The following is a 15,502-nucleotide window of genomic DNA, read 5'->3' as shown; positions in this document are numbered from 1 at the left end:
AGCACACGATAGCAAATATTACAGTGGAATGTCGTCAGACGACCTCCAATGTGGGCTGGTGATTCAAAACTTTTTACGACCATTATTTATCGGCATCATCTTTTTAATCAACTTTAAAAAACATAAAAGCTTTCGTATTCCGTGATCATGTTTTTGTAATTTTATTATGCGCTAACTCCACAATGCGACAGCGCTTGTAATTTCACTTGATTTTATTATTATCTTTGTATATTTCTGTGATATCCAAATTGGATTTTGGACCCTCAGGGCTGATACTCAAATTAATGGAGTATCATGTCAGCAAAAATAGAAAGTGGACAAGTAAATGGGAGTCCATTTATTCGTAAGTATAGCAAGAGATACGAGTAATCAACATGATTGCAAATATACTAATATTATAAAGAGGATACATTTAATTTTTTTTTATTTGTTTGTATGAATAATCAAATAAATTATCGCTTGATTTGATGACATGATGTCCGTGGTGCTGTTCATGTTTACAGTTACCATTTATCCTCAGATGAACGATCAGATTGTTTTCCATTACACTCACATTGAAAATTATTGTAAATATTCTTTTATATATAGAAAGTTGCATTATTACCAGTAACAAGAGCTGTGCGTTATTTTAAAAAGAAATATTAAGAATTGAACATTTAAACGGTTTCGGTGTTCTAGCATACCGCCTTACTTCCGATGTTCCGGGTTCGATTCCTCGCACGGTACAAATATCTATAAATTATATTCATGAAGACGATTGTTTATATCGGTCTGGATATTTACTATGTATATTAAGTATTTATATACAAAAATCTATGTGCTTATATCAGTTGTCTAGTATCCATAACTCTTCTTAGATTGGGACTAGATGGCGCTGTTAGAATTTTTCAAGGATATTATTATTATATTTATTTATAACTCTTTATTGCACCTTAAAAATAATACAAAAAAAAACAATATTCATAATGTACAGAAAGGTAGGCTAGGTACAAAAGGCGGTCTTATCGCTAAAGCGATTTCTTCCAGACAACCTTTGGGTAGAGGAGAAAAGACAGAAGGTGGTGGATGGCGCAAGATAGAATGAATGGACATGAATAATAATAGTAATATTATAATTTCACTTATAACAAAAAATAGTGTTTCTGCAAAGAGGTAAGGCGAGTAAATTTATGTTAAGAATATGTACATTGTATTTTTACTAGAAACTAAAGCTATCTAAATTTCACAACTGGTACCGGCAGGCTATATAGTCGCTGATGCGACGTCGGGAAATACATAGACGAGATGAAAGCAGACTTTCTTGCAGTAAAAAAGGTAATACCATTATGACTTTCTATAAAAGTGACACATTTATATATTATTTAATATCATTTCTAAAGTTGTTATGTGTATATATTTAATCTAACTAGGAAAATGTAATAACCAGTGAGTAATAGATATACTGCTTTTTTTTTAATTAAATTTATTATTGGAGTAAAGGTAATTTACTAGAATTACAAGTTATTATATTCAAAAGGTTTATACTACATTAGCTGTTAACTTTTGCGAGTTTGTACCTATTTCAACCCCTATTTCTCGACCTCGCAGATGGGTTATAATAAAATAAAGACTGTATTTTTTCTACTTATACAGTCTATTTATAATAGACTGTACTGTACCAATTTTTATTACGATGCGTTCAGCCATTTTATTTTGAAAAATGAACAAACCTACACAATTTTAATATATATATTACTAGCTGTACTAGCGACTTCAACCGCGTGGAATTTAAGTTTAATTTTCTAAAATAAAAGATTTTTTCCAAAATAAAAGTAGCCTAAGTTACTCCTTATTAGACCAGCTACCTGCCAAAAAAGTCCCGTCAAAATCGGTCCAGCCATTTCAGAGATTAGCCGTAACTAACAGACAGACAAAAATTATAAAAAATGTTTGTTTGGTGTATGTACCGTATTTATATTCATATGCATGTAGTAAAAAACGGTTATTTCAATATTACATACTCCAATTTTATTTATATGTATAGATGTACAGATTATCAACCAAAGTGAAGGTATGAAGTCGTTTGATGATAAAGACCGTGTGCTTTGCCGACCCCTAGGAAACCTTATTAAAACATCCTTTATGCAACAAACTAACACGTTCCTAGGCAACATCTCGCCAGGAAACTCAAGCTATAATCTGAATGTACACCGGAAGAAACCCCTTTGCTGCTTCACAATTCGTGACTATACCAGTTCTTGGATGTGAGAATTATTTTCATACACCTGCTACATAGTTATCAGGCTAAAGAATGCCTCAAAATACAATCCATTCATACTGATATTATAAATCTGTGATCGTTTCATACCTTTGTACGACTATGTAAGTAATATTAACTTAACAATGGTACAGCCATAATATAATTGTTAAACGAATCTTAATAAAAGACGTGAACGTAAACTGTACCACGAGACTGAAGATAAACCCTCTTTTATCTTAAAAAATATTCTAGAAATAATCTTTATACAAATAAACTTAATATAAGCACTTTTGAATAGTCTTTTTTATTATGTCACTTGTCCAGAACGCAGACTCATTACAAGAAGAATGAGCAAGAAACTTACATGTTGCTCTTTTAAATAAATGTTGTTGTATATAATTACACATTAACAAGGATTAGGCATGCGACAATCAACATAGAAATTGTCACACACTATATCTTTGTGCAATCAAATAATATTGTATGTTGCTATGAATTTTAAAAGGCATATAGCAGTTAGTGTGCTTTGTATGTATTTAGTAGAGGAATACACTGCTTATTATACTGTCATTCAATTGTGATTTTTTTAAACATATTCAGTTTTTTTAATGTATATAAACTGACACAGAACCCTAATGATAACATCATTCTGTATATTCATATCGGAGTTTAACTTCGAAGAAATGTTTTTTGTAAACTGGTTTTAAACATCGTCTTTTTTCCAAAACATTTAGCAACTTGGGCTCAAAACTTTTAAACCTTTTACATATAAACACACTCGTTATCTAGATACAAAATCATAATAAAATATTGCCGTTACATTGCCGATTTACTGAAGGCAAATTTATTTCAATTGAACTAAAATCGTGAATGGATATTTTGCATGTTTAATTCACATCTATTCTTGCTTATGTGTTTATTTGTTTTTGTGCGCTGTACTTATTTAAAGATCTGACATCACTTCTGAAGTGTATATCTCTCTCAGTTATACTAATATATATGATGGTATATCGATATACTATAATATGCTTACAACTTTAAGTTGATTATTATGTATATTTATGTTCATTTAAAACCTCTATCAAACGGCCTTCAGATGTTTTTAAGTGTTAAATATAATAGTATTTATTCAAAGAACATGAATGTTAGTATGTTTGTTATCTTTTAATGTTTTAAAGGGTCAATTAATTATGATATTTTGCCATGTATTGAAGTCGAGTAAGTTAAATCCGGGTCAAAGTTAATATAAATGAAATATATAATATAAATCGGCTCACAACTATACTCTGAGGTAATATTTCTAAATTATGACATTTTATTATATTGTTTTTTATGATGTATTCAATAAATCATATATAATAATAAAATAATATTACTCAACTGATCAAACAGTATTGTTATAATAATTATTTTTTATATATACTTATGAACTGTAATATAAACAAAAAAAAATTAAAATGAGTAAAATAGTTTTAAAAATTGAGACACAAATAAATACACAATTAAGAGATTAAAAAGTTTATTCAAATCGCTCTACGTTAAATTAAAACATTAAATAAACACATTCCGGGAATACTATGTACTTTACGGCGTAACTAAGAAATGCTTAATTCTTATAATTATTTTTACATTATGTTACATTATTTTTTTATAAAGTTTTTTTAGCAGTTGCAACAGAATTCTCTAAAAAAATCTGTTTAGAAGACTTCTTGTAAATTTCAAGTCGTATTATTGTTTAGACATCAACGAGCACCCGTACTTAACAATCACTGAATAGAAATATTTTTTATAACTACCAGCAGCAGTTTCTTTTATATCTCTATAATTTATTATAATTAACTTATTATCAAAATTATTATAATTAATAAATTAAAATAAAGGAAGAAATTTAAGCAACATATTGCAAAAAGTAGACGCATGCGCATGTTGAAGGCGATCGAGGTGGCAGTGCGTCGTTTTCAATCTAAACACCATGAACAACACTAAAGGATTAAACATCAACCTTATTACCAAGCAATTAAGTTGAGAACGCACAAATAAAATTTACATTCAACTTGTCAGCGTGAATGGAGAAGGCTCCAACTACCAGTCATTTGGGAAACCGCGTCAGTCTGCGAGCAGCAGTTGGTGTTGTTTTACGCGCCTGCGTCGCTCTGTCATTTGCTAATTTGAATTTCGAACGTTCTAAACCGGCCAATCGCGTTCGATTGGACGTTTGATTTCTTTTTTTCGCGTCTACAGTGTGTTCCGTTAGTGCCTGTGCTTGTGACATTGCCAAGACCGTGTGTTGATGACATCAATTTGTGATCTTTTATGCCAGAAGGTCGGATACATTCTCACATGTTCAGGTAAGATTTTATGAATTAACATTATTTCTACGTTTTTGTAACGGATTCGTGTATTTTTCACACGAGCAACACAGTTTAGATGATTGCACTTTTGTATGATTTATGAATTTGTTGCAAAAATATTTTTGTTTCAATGATGTTTTGTGCAATTATATTATGATTGTAATGCAATAAGTGGTATTGTTAACGAGTCCAAACGTTATCTGCATATGTATTAGTTATACATCTACCCTATTATTCATAAATGTCAAATATCAAATAAACCAGTTGTTATATTATACAATAAATTTTTTTGTCCTTTTCTTTTGTAATATTTTTTTAATTTTAAGGAAAGTAACGGATTACCCTAATATTTAAATAAATACTTTTAAACTTTATTCAAATACCTACGAATTTAAATGGTCAGTGGGTTAACCAAATATTCTTGTTTACTATTAAATATAACTCATTCGAAAGTATTCAACACCACTGCAATAAAACCTTGCACTTTTAAAACGAGACACTCAAATTATGTTAATAAATAATTCTGGTCGGTGGGTAGCCTTAAATTATTTCTTTTTTACTAAGAGATAAAGTTATATATACGAGTATACCTACAATCATACAAATTACCTTGTAAAAAGCTAAATACTTTTATAACTAACATAAATAACTCAGGATAGTTAAAGTTTATGAGAATATGGTAATTTTATATCACATAAGAAATATAATATAGAAAACATAAAATTTATTTGATAATTTTGATATAATAAATGGTATTAATAGCGATAGATTCATTATCATAACATGTTTAGCAACGGAAAAATACAGATATACAAGATTTTATTAGCAACGAGACAATTACGATAATTATCATTCGTTTGATGATAAATATATTTTTATCCAATAACAATCTTTACAGATGGTTCGCATGTAGGCTTTATGTCCCACATATGAGTTTCTAAGTCGAACGATTATGTATGTTTTGAGCTTGCTTCACACTTATCCAGTTACTTGGCCATTTGTACTAGAGCACAATGTGTAGTGATTATCGGTTCATTAAAATGCTTTATTCTTTTAGAAAGAAAAAATTTTGTTCTTTTTTAATACAATATAATTTTTAATATCAATTAGTTTGTAACAATATTTTTTTGAGCAAACTAGATTTTTGCTAGAATATTTATAACCTTATGAGTATTGTATATGTTAACGTATATATGTCTATATTAGTCTAGAATAATATATATTACAAACAGTCCAAGAATTTCTGTGGTTCCGGAGTTTCTATTAATCATAACAAAATTCGCTATCTCTCTTTTTAATATTAATATATAGGCAATAGTTCAGTTCTGCTTTTCTTTCCTAGTATTGTAGCAAGAAACGATTAGGGGCTACTATCAACCATAAAGAGATAAGAGTGCGATAGAAGGCAAATTGGAAATAAAATACTATACCAAACCGCCTGAACAGTGTAGAATTAGTAACTAGTGGTAGTTCAGTCTGAAATTTGATATTAGTCAAATATATACTGTTTTAAACTTGACGCAGTCATTATTTATACGTATAATTAATAAAAATCACGGGATCTTACCACGTTTTATATTTATTTGCTGAGTTCCCGATATTTCGGTAGTGTTTCAACCACCATGATCACGGGTAAACTAACCACACTCCACGATAATATTGTCTGAAATTAAAATTAAATAATAAAACAGCGTTCATGGAGATGTACCTACTTTCTTTGACCCCTCAAAGAAAGTACATTTGTTATCTAAATACAATTGCAAACAAACTAACGACCCACCAGACATGAAGTGACAACTGTCGTTTACTTATAAGAAGGACACTATGAACATCACGTTGTTATATGACGCCCATGGTACCGTGGTGGTCTCAGGGGTTGTCGTTTCGGAGGACTAAGGTGCCGTGCCTTCATGACCAGTAAAGAATATATTTATTTATAGCTTTTATACTGATAGTAATAATAATAATCTCAGGACAATTCACACAGTGCCAGCTAGACTCAAGTAAAGCTAGCTAAAGCTTTTATTATGGGTGCTAGATAACTGATACATACATATTACACATAGAAAACTCCTAAATCGGTACGAACAATCATACTCATGAAAATAAATGTTTGTGTCGTGTGAGATATCGAACCCGTGACCATCGGAAGTAAGGCGGTGTGTTAAACTGCTAGACCACCGAGGCCGTCATATATAGTGAAGTTAATTGTGTTTTTGTTTATTGCTATTTCACTGCCTCGATTCGTCAACTTATCCTAAGACATAGGCCTCCGCCAATAGACTCCATGTTTCTCTGTCCAACGCTTTCCTTCTCCATGTTTGGTCCAGCCGTTGCCCTTAAAGAATGGAAAAGTATATATGGAGCATGTTAAATAAGACGAAACGTGTCTTTATATGAAGCAAGGTTATGAGATAACAATGGACGGCCTTGCCGTTAATTAGCGGTCTCTTCCAGGCACTTATAGGATGCTGAGGAGTAATTAGATATTGATGGAAGTATTCAGTGGATAAACATTAGTTGTAAATATAATTTATTATTTCAAATGAAAACGTGTAACTTCGTCTACGTTAGATATTGGTAGTGGCGTGATGTTATAGCCTATAGCTATATATCTATATATAATAGCTTTCCTAAATATGGCCTATGCAACACTAACATAATTATTTTCAATTCGGACCAGTAGTTCTTATAATCAGTGCTTTTAATCTAACAAACAATCTCTTCAAATTTATAATATTATATAGATATGTAATTCTATACGACTACAGTAACTATAGTAATTTCATATGTGGTATCAAAATATTTGTACGTTTGTTAACTTTCTTGAAATTATTTCACACAATAACAAGTGAGACAATGCACATGTTACACTAATGCTATGAGAATTGTATTCGTTGATATCTCCAAGGGACGCTGCAGGTCTTTGTTTGTATAGATAAGATTGCAGGTTTCATTCCCAGTCTAGTTAATTCAGAAAATATTCTCGTTATAATGAGTGACTACCTACTGATCTAATAACTTCGTTAAGATGTCAAGATTTAAGGGGTTAGTAGAATGAGGCTCAGTTTTATGAGAATTTCACCTTTTTTTGGGCTATCATAGTTTGATTACTAGTTTTGACTAATCCAACTTAACACAAGTTACTACAACAATATACTTGGAAATACTAAATAACTACTAATTGTATAAATTAGTATTAGTACTTTTTACCAGTGAAGGATGTCAGAACAATTCCAATTCCTAATGCTACAATGCAAGCGATGAATTGCAGAATTTTCTCTTCATCCCATTATATTCCACTGGTTCCCCTACATTGTATATCTTTGTTAAGTCTAGTTCACTATCCCATAATCATCCATGTACGCCGTGATCTTATGTTATAATATTACTACAACACGCAAGTTTCTTGCTCGTTCTCTTCTTGTGATGAGCCTGCGTTTCAAATGAGTCGTAGATTAAAAAAAATATGACTATTTAAAAGTGCTTATATGAAGTTAATTTGAATAAAGATTATTTCTATTTCTGTAGATGTCTATATATTCTCAGAGTCTATATGTAGGTATATGTAATATCAATGACAGTAAATAACTATATGATCATTCAAGCGTTTAAATACCACAACTAGATATTGTCTACAATTGTGTTATCTCTATCGGATCTAAGATAACGCTAAAGACATGCACAACATCAACTATATTGTGATTTCACCATGCTTTCTGTTTGCTATTGATTGAATATAAAATATATTTTACATATTTTCCAAGAATTCAATTCAAGAGACGACCTCGGTGGTCTAGTTGTTTTAGCACGCCGCCTTTCTTTCGATGGTCGCGGGTTCGATTTCGGCACAAATATTTATATTCAAAAATATGATTGTTTGTATCGGTTTGGGTGTTTTCTATGTATAATATTTATGTATTTACGAATATATATACATATGTGTGTTTTTGTACCAGTTATCTAGTACCCATAACATAAGCTTTAGCTAACTAAGGGTCTAGATGGCGCTGTGTGAATTGTCCGAGATTATTATTATTATATTTCACAATATTGAAAAACAAGTGAGTAAATATAATATTAATATACTTTCACGACTGGTATCTCAGATAGCATAATCAGATAAGTATCAGTCATCTGTCGGTGTTATGGTGAATGCAGCACTTGCACCCAGATTTAGCTCAATATCTCTAAATACAACGCACCGTGAAAATGTCGAAGTAAAGTTTTTATCAATATATTATATGATTATAATTAGTATATATCAAATTTAAACACCAAATAATCTCTAAATTAATTTCTATAACAAACAGACGTACATACACGTAATTTTTGCTAACGGTGTAATTTCTCATAAATATTAATTACTAAGTATATTAGTATAAACGATGAAAAATATATCTATAAGACTCACATTTGCTATTTTAAACTGGCTATATCGCGCAACCCGCGTATTACATTACTTTTTGTGTTTATCAATTACATACAAACAAATATTTGCTCTTCATGGTATAGTTTCTCAAATAAATTCAAAATTAACATAAAATTAGAACGTTCTTATTTTCAAGGTTTGTATAAATAAATAATACACATTCAAAATAATGTGTATTTAGTTACAAAACTCATACAAATGGTTATTATAAAAACACTAGTTGCGTGTTACCAATTGTATGAGTACCATGCAATTATCAGTATAAGCAGTGACAACTTGAAAGGTACGAGTAATATTGCATTAAAGATCATTATCGAATGCTGGAAAGAAATCTAAATCATTCGAAAGTGTATTTAATAGATTTTAATGCATAACTTACGCAATCCGAGTTAGTTTGTATCTACTTGACCGATCGATTTTAATGTAAACGAGGCTTGAATTGATTTATCTATAAATTTCACTCACAGACTTGGACGAGAATATTTGCATTTTGCCGCAATGGATTATAATACTTAATCAAATTAATTAACAGTGTACTATTGAAATAGAAATAGAAATATATTTAATCGTCATTATAATAATTATTTAAATAAACTTAATATATAAGCACTTTTGAATCTCTCGGAAAAACTAAACGTTAATTTTACTCTATCTTTATATACGAGTATTATAAAACAACCTAGTCTGTTTGTATATTCGTGATAGTCTTTAGAAGATTTAGGATTACTACTGAACCGATTTTCATGCGGTTTTCACTGAGTGATTTTTGAGGAAAAGGAGGAAAACACTAACAGTTTTATAATATTTAAACTGAAATTAGCTAAAAGAGTTTCGTCATAATTATCTAATAGAGTTATATAACCACATGAAGCTGCAAAAACTAAATATTTTATTACTAAGAATATGGCAAACAAGTATACAGCCCATCTGATGGTGAATAGTCACCATAGCCACCATATGGATGCATGAAGCACTACCAGCGTCACTTGCGCGTTGCCGACCCTTAAGAAACCTTAACATACACTAGAAAACCCCGTGTTGTAGTCTCTCGTGAAAGCCTCGGCAGGTAGTTCATTCCACAATGTAACTGTACGCGAGAGGAAGCTCCTCTAAAACCGCACTGTCCGAGATCATGAATAAAACGTTTCTATGACGCTCTATGACGCTATATGACTGTTTTTTATGATGTACGTTTAATTAAATGCAAATCCGCTTTTAAAATTATTATTCAAAAATATGTATGGCTTTCTTTGAATTTTTACAAGTAATACAAGATTTGCCAATCTAACGGTATGTGCCCTCTTAAGTTCATTCATCTGTGAGTAAATGTGAGTAGAATAATAAATTCCTATTGAGGGTACAATAATTTTAGTATACTTAATAATCTCAGAACAATTCACACAGCGCCATCTAGACCCAAGTTAAGCTACCTAAAGCTTGTGTTATGGATACTAGATAACTGATACAAATACATAGATTTTTTTTGTAAATACATACATATTATACATAGAAAACACCCAGACCGATACAAATAATCATACTCATGAATACAAATGTTTGTGCCGTGCGAGGAATCGAACCCGCGACCATCGGGCGTAAAGCGGTGTGCTAGACCGCTATACGTCGTCGTCGATACTTATAATTATAGTGATGTATTGTATTGTATGGGGTACCGATCAGAGAAGTATATTTTGTCTACCATCCTATTTAGTCTATACATTTAATTGAGAAGAACTAGACAAGCAAGAAAATGAGGTGAATTTCTTTATTTTTTTTGCCGCTAAAAACTATAATTTTATTGTGTAAAAGTGAACGTGAAAAATATGTATAAATTATAGTGATTTGAAAGCGGTCAATGAATAGCTGATGATTATTCCGATGACAATTGATTAAAATGTGTCATTGTCGAATTATGCACCGTCCATTTTATAAAGATCATTAACTTTTTAATAATTCTATTATAAATTCGCTTGCTACCGTTACACATTGTAAATGGCATAAAATTACTGACCTCCAAAGAAGAATAAAATGTATGTAAATCATAAGAAAACCCACCGGAGGCAGTTAGCGGGCGCATGCAAAATGACGCGTTCGTGCCACTTTCACACTGTCATATAAAGAAATCGTCGTAAACAAATGCACTTCCTTCCTTACTGTAATACACATGTATGCATCCTGAAGTGTGAATATATGGCTATTCAAATTAGCTGTCATATAGTTTTACATAGATCCGGTTTTCATTGTCAACTATAAAGACATTCAGTCATGTGTGGATCATAAAGGATACAAACATTTGTATTCCTAAGAATGATTGTTTGTATTGGTTTGGATGACTTACTAATATTATAATTGCGGAACTTTGTTAGTGTTAAAGGATGGATGGATGTTTGTTAGTCTTTCATGCAAAAACTACTGAATAGATTTTAATGAAAGTTTACAATAATGTAACTTATATATCAGAATAACCCATAGGCTATAAATTTCATGCGACTGAAACCGGGGGTACAGCTAGTTTTCTGTATATATTATGTATGTATTTACAATAAAGCATTTAAGTTTTATTTTCGTACTCTAATGCTTTTAGCTGCAGCGGACCTTTACAAGCTTTACAAGCTCACCGGACGATACAGGGCGAGTGCAGATGGCACTCCAAACCCGCGAAAAGACTTATGGAGCGGCTGAAGGATAACTCCCGCCTGACGGATACGAAAGCATTTAAGTATTTCTATGAGTAGTTTAGTTCTATATTATTACGTTACGATACGGTTATTATTAATATATATATAAGTATATATAGGTTTCATATTTAATTTCATAACAATTGCAGTAGATTAAATGCTGTAAAATATTATCCAGTAGACATTTGTTAATACTGTAGTTACATAATGGAAATCAGTAATAGTTATAAAATCTTGCTATCGTGTTCCACAGAGCATGATCGTTTCAAAATAGCTTATTCCGGTGTTTAAATTATGTCTAGCAAATATTTTGTATTATATAAATTATTATGTTTTCTATGTACATATCCTGTGTCATAATACAAACTATATTTTATTATATAATAAATATTTTTTTAATTATCAAAATACTAATTACATTTAGTTGAAGAAAACTAAACTGTTTCGATTTTACTCTATATTCTAATTTAAAATAACCGTTTTTTAGTATATATAGTAGTTTCGTTAGATTCACAATCTTTCCAGGTCGTCAGTGCCAAGACTATACTTTTTGATATTTGGTTCTTTTCCAAATAAAGTGAGACTATTGCATATATATTACATAGTTAATTAGAGACAATTGATAAGTCATCTACAAATTGATTTCGTGAAACATTTACTTGTTTATAATAGTCAGCACGAGTCTTTCCTTTTCACTATCAAGATCCAATTACAATATTTTAATCCTTTGTAATATATATAAATGTAGAATTAAATATAATAGTAATGTCATTTTAATATATTCATATAATAGAGATATATGTACATTTGTAGTATGATGTAGTAATATCAAAGTTATAAATACCAGAGCATATTCCAACTGGACGGCATTCCTTTTATCAAGGCTTTATACGTAATATACATCATTATATGATTAAAATGATGCTGTTATGAGGATTGTCCGTAGGGGCGTATTAAAAAAAACTAGACAACTAGTACACGAACTCCGTTTAAAATGGAATGCATCCGTTTAAGTAGCCTGACACAAATACAAGTAAAGGATTTTAAAATATTGCATATGTCTTTTAATGGTCTTGCATAATACGTGTAATTGACAGATATTTAGCGTTTTTTTTAACTTATCTTATGGAATATGTGTTTCTGTTTCCGTTTTTTTCCATGATTCTGGAATAGACTATAAATATCAAGGACGGTACTGAATGTATTACGAAATATACAGCACTGTATTCATTGAGATATATTTTGTAAGAAGCTAGTGACTACGCAAGCTGTAGTTATTTTTAAAGCTGTTTTCGTAAGTTGTTTCGGTTTAAAGGAGATAAGGCATTGAAATTAAAGGATAAGGCATGGGTTCTTATGGGTCGTCCGGAATGGCAATGCATGAATGGTATTACGGGCATCAACTATTGCCCATACCTACGTAAAATATTATAATAAATTGGTAAGGGTGATTCAGATCAAACGTGTATTTTTATTTTTAGGATATTTTTAAAGGTAGCTCTTAATTTACACAATTCTACCATCAACCTCTATTTTTTAATAGTGATATTTAAAAATAATTTATATAACAAATCAACTTTTCTCCTCCGATCGATCTCCCATCCAATTCAAATAGGGATGGAAATTACAATGGCCTGAGCCGAGGTTCGAAACGTACGGTGCCCTCAGACTAAAGTTGTTTCCGTCAGGCGAGATTTGTCCTTCAGCCGCTCCATAAGTCCTGCGACAGGTTTATAGTGTCATCTGGACTCGTCCCTATTGTCCGGTGAAGCATATCTTATTTGTAAAATAATTTAAAATGCTATATCCAAAGCCAAGTCACTATTCTACACAGACGAAGTCGCGGGCACAGCTAGTATCTTATCAATCTCTCCGTGTGAAGATGACAAGGTGAACTAGTTTTTGCTGAATAACTCGTTAATATTACTGCAAGAAACTGCATGAAAGTCATTAGTCACGAAGATTCCATATGTTATAACCTTGATTTTTTAAAATGGCGGTGCCTTTCTACATTTCAACGTTTTGATAGGTAATGTTGTTGCACTTGTCGATTTTTAATTGATTTCACTCCATGTCTCCATGTTATATTATAATTCTAAATATTCTACGGTTTCTTTATAAATTTAATTTGTGTATTAATTATCACTTTTTTGTTTCTCTAAACATGAACAGTGCCATAATAATTACGTCATCATGTGACGTCATGCCACCACTCTTAAGTTGCCATTCTGGAGGAATTCGGTGTATCTATATGCAGTCATTTCAATGCTTCATCTTTTCAACCGAAACTCATCTTACCAAGCTGCTTAGCGGCTGAAATAGATGAGACTTTCGTACAAAATCTAAATTGTATAATGATCAAATGAATTAATCAATTTGTCATAATTTTTTTATAAATATTGAGTTAATAATGGTATAAAATAGCGGTTGTCGTTTTACTGTTCTGTTTTTAATAACATAAACACGTTTATCTTTGTGCAGAATATTAGCAAATAGAAATAAACCTGTCATATTAAAATATATAAATAACGGTGGAATCCACTGTTTGTAGAATTATTATAAGCAGAGATGTTAATTTAACAAAAAAAACATCTCAGTCTTCGTCATACGAAATACATACAAACCACGTTACATGAATTGAAATTTAAAATAATGATTTTTATGGCAAACAGATTACAAATTACATTGTCTGTATAATTGTGTATGTCTGTATTGAATCAGAATGTCATCTGATTAACAAATCATCACGTAGAATACAAAAGGCAGACACTAGAATACGCAGTGTGTAACAATAAAATTGAGTTCATCGCCATATTTAACTTGCAAAATATACCACATATGTATTTACAATTAAATTGCACGCTTGCAAACTAATCAGAAAACTAAAATGATACTATTAAAAATCTGCATATATATTATTAATAGCGAAGTTGAATTATTAAATGATTTATTGCATTAAAAAAAGCGCAATAATATTGCTGAATATATAAAATGTTAATATATTAATTTGCAATATCAAAAATTATTTCCAACTAGATGTTCCCGCGACTTCGTCCGCGTGGAATTTAACTTTATTTTTCTAAAACAAAAGTAGCCTAAGTTACTCCTTATTACATCAGCTACCTGCCAAAAAAATCCCGTCAAAATCGGTCCAGCCATTTCAGAGATTAGCCGGAACAAACAGACAGACAGGTAAAAATTGTAAAAAATGTCCTTTTGGTGTATGTACCGTATTTATATTCATATGCATGTAGTAAAAAACAGTTATTTCAATATTACAAACAGACACTCCAATTTTATTTATATGTATAGATGTAAATACAGTAGGTTAGAAAAATATTTATTCTTTATTTTATTCGGCAATATTTATTAATAGCGAACTAATCAATATTCACTGTAATATATGTTATAAAAAAATTTAATTATGGAAAAATACCCCAAATAAATTGGACAAGAAAGAAGCAGAGATGATGATGACAAAAAAGTACTGCATTCTATAACAGTAAAATCTAGACAGAGATGAAGCTTAAATCCCATTGTCAAAAACGTCGTGTTAATTGAAAATGAATACAGACCTCCTTTTTTAGATCCAAGATGGATCTTAAACCAGTAATCTTCTTTACGACTATCTTCAAAGTATTTATAGAAACGAAAAAGTCATAAACCTTTATTATAGCACTTTTAATTTTAAATTCCATTACTTGGCCTCGGTTACTATTAATGGTAGTTATAATTACTCGCCTTTAGGCGGTTAAATGGCTACACTGCCATGCTACTGCTATAAAAATGTTGAAATAAAAGA

General features: G+C 30.7%; 1 protein-coding gene across 1 annotated transcript in view; it reads left to right on the top strand.

Moving 5' to 3' along the window:
• Positions 1-4,361: 4,361 nt before the first annotated feature.
• Positions 4,362-15,502, top strand: part of LOC131850606 (glutaredoxin domain-containing cysteine-rich protein CG31559-like) — a 99,549-nt gene continuing 88,408 nt past the window's right edge. The window contains exon 1 of the mRNA XM_059200901.1: positions 4,362-4,587. The gene's annotated coding sequence lies outside the window, so the exon portion shown is untranslated. The remainder of the gene's footprint in view (positions 4,588-15,502) is intronic.

The sequence above is a fragment of the Achroia grisella genome, unplaced genomic scaffold (assembly GCF_030625045.1).
Source record: "Achroia grisella isolate CSIRO2021 unplaced genomic scaffold, CSIRO_AGI_Agris_v1 utg777, whole genome shotgun sequence".
NCBI lineage: Eukaryota > Metazoa > Arthropoda > Insecta > Lepidoptera > Pyralidae > Achroia > Achroia grisella.
Note: the sequence above shows the minus strand (reverse complement) of the source record. Positions and strands in the feature narration are given on the sequence as shown.